At 34.0% G+C, this 5,340-nt stretch overlaps 1 pseudogene; it reads right to left on the minus strand.

The window, feature by feature from the left end:
- Positions 1-555: 555 nt before the first annotated feature.
- Positions 556-693, minus strand: LOC145246256 (U2 spliceosomal RNA; annotated as a pseudogene).
- Positions 694-5,340: the final 4,647 nt, after the last annotated feature.

A 5,340-nucleotide genomic window follows, 5' to 3' on the forward strand; every position in this document is an offset into this window, starting at 1 on the left:
TAGATCTCTATTTTTTAGGGGTTAAACGCTGCTGGGTCACGTCGTATAAAGTTACCTTTTAATTAGAAAATTAAGTTTGTAATCAAGGAAATAACGCGAAAAAAGGAAAAAGTCTAAATTGTGGAATTTAGAGGGGGCAGTAGATCTTCATCTTTTTAGGTATTAAACGACGCTGAATTACGTGGTAAAAATTTAACGATTTCTGTATTGCCGTAAGGAATAAAATAAAACAAACAAATGAAATCTTTTCAGTTGTTTCTTCATAAGTGGTTTGTTTTTTAATATTTTAAAAACAAGGCCGATAGCCATTAGTCGCGTGCTCTCGTTTAATGAATGAATGCGTTAATGTAGGATTGACATGCAATTCTAAAAGATAAACTATAATGACCGAAAAATGGGCTGAAATGGCTTAAATAAATAATAAGTAAATGACTTAGAATGACTTTAATGAACTTAAGGATGACTTTAATACTTATAAAATAGCTGGAATCCTTCAAAAATAACTTGAATGATCTGGAGAATGACTTGAATTGCTTTGATACTGACTGGTTGTAAAGTGGATGATCATTTTACATTAAATTGATACAGAAAAGTGATCCCCACTTTATATCACTAAGTTACAAACATAAGTACAGCATGTAGTAAGAACAGATACTACACTTTGATCTTGGCCAAAAGGCCGAGAAAAGCGGTACTTATTTGCTCCCCCACCGAGCAAGTTAGGCACAAGGCCGATTTTTAATGTGAGGAGTGAAAGGGAAATGGGGACCAACTCCCCAGGGAGTAGGGGAGCTGCATAGTGACAATTGGTATGAAGGGTTGTCCTTACATTGACCAAGGTCTTATATGTGGAGTTGGTATTTATTTGCTCCCCACCGAGCAAATTAGGCACAAGGTCGATTTTTAATGTGAGGAGTGAAGGGGAAATAGGGACCAACTCCCCAGGGAGTAGGGGAGCTGGATAGTGACAATTGGTATGAAGGGTTGGTCGCCACAACATATGGTCTTTGCTTGCAGTAGGTATTTATTTGCTCCCCCACCGAGCAAATTAGGCACAAGGCCAATTTTTAATGTGAGGAGTGAAGGGAGGGGTAAGGGAAAAGGGGGACCAGCTCCCGAGACGTGGGAAAAGGGAGCTGGTTAAAGGTCAGGCATGTGGGGTTGCCCCCACATCTGGTCTTTGCTTGCAGTATCTGCCGGACAGATACTACACTTTGATCCTGTCCCGAAGGCCAATAAAAGCTTTAAAAGCTAAGAACACCATATATTAAAAATATAGCTTTGATCTTAACCAAAAAGGCCAAGCACAAAAGTGTTACGGACAGACCGACCGACCGACCGACCGACTGACCGACAGACCGACTGACGGAGCACGCTTGCACGCGACTAAAAGCAATAAAATCCAAACATATTTTCTATCTACAGGGAACTATTTTTCCAGCTAGAAAATTAATGAAATTATCAAATGATATTTGTAAACGTTTTTTTTTTTAGGATAGCATTTAGGTGTAAATAACTCTAAAAATGTTTTAAAACAGGTCGCTGTTGGACATATGAATTCAAAAATTAATTAAATTAATTATATTATCAATATAATTGTTGTTTAAAATTTATTAAATAACAATTTTAAATAAAATACTTTAAAAAGTAAGATACCGCTATTTAGTAAAATCAATGGGATCAATTTTTTATAATAGTCAACCATATAGGAGCCTATTAGTGACCAGACACACACACAGACGTTCCGCTTTATATATATATATATATATATATATATATATATATATATATATATTAGAAATGGTATAAAACCCCAAAGAAAGTGCTCAATACTGTTGTAATGCAAATATGCGTATATATATATATATACATATATATATACATATATATATATACATATATATACTAGTAAGACTGAAACTAGAATAAGAAAGAAGATGATGTAGTTTTAACTATGCTCATAATAGCATGCTCATTTCTGTATTTTTTACAACCTATTTCCTGTTTCACGTCCAAATGTAGTCACAAGAAACGGAGGTGCATAAATATCTTATACATTTGATTTTAGTCCATATATATATGTGTGTGGGGGGGGTGTATTTATGAAACTCCAATTTGAACTGACCTAATTTTAAAATATATCCACCAATCCGTTGGTTATTGATATTTGACTACAAACATAGTGTGCCATTTTACGGCTCTTTCACTAACTGCAAGAGCAATTTATATTCGTTTTAGCTGCATTGAACTTCTTTTCCATCCGGATTATTTCTAGCTCATAAGTTAGTTATTTTTTTTTTCTTCACTCTACAATTCACTTGCATGTTTTACTTACTTTTAAATTCTGACTATTTGTTTGTTTGTTTGTAATTTACGTAGCTTTTCGGATTTAACATCAGGTGAGTCTTCATGCACACTGGAATTTTTACTCCCGGTTTGTTTGTGATTTTCACCCATTTCCTCCGTTGTTTTCATATGGTTTTAATAGACATGAACACATTATTTTGCAACTGATGACTATGATTGCTGTTTCATTTAATGCCTAAACCAGCAAATTTTAGCTCTGCTAAAATAATTTTTTCATTTGTTTTCTTTTCTTTTTTAGATTAAGGTTTAATTTGCCATTGTCTAGTAAATATTTTTATCTATTGGCTGATTAGTACATACAATAAATTTAATCGTGAAATTTATTTTTTTTTTCTTTTCCTTATAAGCATTAATATTTATATTAGATTAAGGTAAAATGTGTTATTGTCAGATAAAAGCATCCAAGGTCCCAAAAAATGAATTTGACAAGGTTAAATAATAATGTTAAATGATAGTGTTAAAAAAATGTGCATCATATGCGTTTATTATTTTTAGGTAAATAAATCACATGCTCACGACAGTAACAAAGCTACCGCTTCGGCTTTATATTATGAAATAATATATATATATATATATATATATATATATATATATATAATATGGGACTTTTATCCTCCTCTTTATTATAGAGTTCCTATCCTGTCGCGGTTATTACCTGACGATGGCAAGAGGAACAGTTGGCCAAAACGTCGTGAAACGACAATTAAAAAAGATGAGGATAATAATCCGTAATAAATAAATTAATAAATAATACTCATCTCAATAATGAATTCGCTGAATCTCTACGGTTCCAGGTGAGAATTGTCTGAAGATAGCGGTTTCAATCCTAACCAAAGCCCGCCAGAGGTTAACTTGGCCAAATCGCGTTGAGACGACGGCAACTATGGATGGCAGTAATTGCTAAGAATGCAGTTAGGAGATTCGGAGTGTCTATCCCGTTGTGGTTACCGCCTGACGAAGGCCAGAGGAATATTTGTCCGAAACGTCGTGAAACAACAACTAAGAAAGATGAGGATAAAAGTCCACATCAAATTAATTAATATATAATACTCATCTCAATAATGAATTCCAATTAAAAAATATACGCAATGATTTTGTTTTTAATATTAATGAAAATATTATGAAATAAGTGTGTATATATATATATATATATATATATATATATATATATATATATATATATTCAGAAATTATATTGTCCCGGATATGACTGTTCAGTCCTAGGAGGTTTACCTTTCTAGGATTTGCCTTATCTCGAAGAAATTGCTATTTTGAGACCTCCTTCCGGGGAATGGCGACAGACTGCTCTAGTACTTTTTGAATACCAGAGTGGACTTATCCTAATTCCCTGGCATATTAAATTCACACAAGCTGGGATAATAATATAGCTTTGCCTTTGTTCATGCCAGAGAATTTTATCTTATTATATTTGTGATTTGAACATTGTGATAGACCCTTGTATTGAAACACACACATATAATTTAAATATATACGGACGCGTCTTTCATCGTTTATCACTATTCCTCTGGAAACCAATGCATCATGTTAACTGGAATCTTCACATGGGGTTTTAGACTTCATAAGTTTGAGTCATTAGTAAAAAAAAAATGGAAAAGTTACTTTTGAATCAGTTTAAACCGGTTCCAAGCGTCTTAAAAAGTTAGTGTCGAAGGCTGGCATCTACATTGAATTCATACTATAAACTTTTTTATTCATTTCTTGTATGAATTATATATCAGTAATCTATTATATAAATCTACCAATCTGTTTAAATGCATGTATTATGTATGTATGTCTAAAACTTTTAACAATGGCGACGGATTTCCAACAGTTTGGTATCGTTTTGAAGCGCGACCCTTCGGACGACAAATACAAAAAATTGGCTAAAAACATTAATTCCTTCACCCTCAACTGAGCAGTTTTATACAAGGAGCGGTCGTTTTTTTTTACAAGTCATCGTATTGGTTGGAATGACTTTACTAATTTCAACGTTACAAACTTCCGGTCTCATCATGGAGTAGGGGAAAGACGTCAAGTTTTATTTTCACTTTCTTTTCCGCCTTCACCTCACGGGTTCGAGCCTGCCTGCCTACTACCACGTTTTTTTTTTTTTATTTGCTCAACACACACCTCCAAACACCCGGGCAACGCCGGGCACGCAAGCTTGTGAATTATAAGCACTTAATATAGAGTTACTTCTTTATCACCCTGTAAATGCATATACAGTGCCGCCAAAAAGAAAATCCGCACTTGTCATTTTTTTCAAAAACCGCCAATTTAAGCTAAATTGAATGCAACTGTTTAAACAACCTATACCTCATTTGATTCGCCTTTTACTAATCTACGTATAATTTTAATTGTTCATATTTCACTTTTAATAATTGAAATATCCTAGTGTTTACATCAATTTTTAAAAAAATAGCTTTTAGGCGATACTGTGTGTGTGTGTGTGTGTGTGTGTGTGTGTGTGTGTGTGTGTGTGTGTGTGTGTGATTAGATCATTTATAGGACTTGTATGAGCATATTCCATTGTGATTATATATACAACATTATACATAAGTATCCGTTCCCCAACGTGGCATCTATAAAAATTGTCAGGTTTCACAGTGAATAAGAAACTTGCAAACTAAAGCTCACATTCAATGCGCAACCTTAACTTTCGGATATCACACCAATAGAATCATTCGACGTTTTAACTGGCGGCTTTTAGTCAATAACAAGCGAAGTTAATTATAGCGCTATGTCGGAATATGGTAACATTTGAACAATGTCTTTCTTTCTCCATTGTTCTCGAACGGATCAGTAGATGAACGAGATATTGGGGAAGGGGTTACGAGTGGTGGAAATGTTCGGTGTAATAGGGAGAAGACATTGATTTTTCATTGATAAATAATCTTAGATCTGTTGAGCTGGAAATAAACACTCGTGTTCGTGGGTGATAATTTGTTTAACACTTGAGGCAATCGATAAACG

The sequence above is a fragment of the Euprymna scolopes genome, chromosome 23 (assembly GCF_053919585.1).
Source record: "Euprymna scolopes isolate OS-2025 chromosome 23, ASM5391958v1, whole genome shotgun sequence".
NCBI lineage: Eukaryota > Metazoa > Mollusca > Cephalopoda > Sepiida > Sepiolidae > Euprymna > Euprymna scolopes.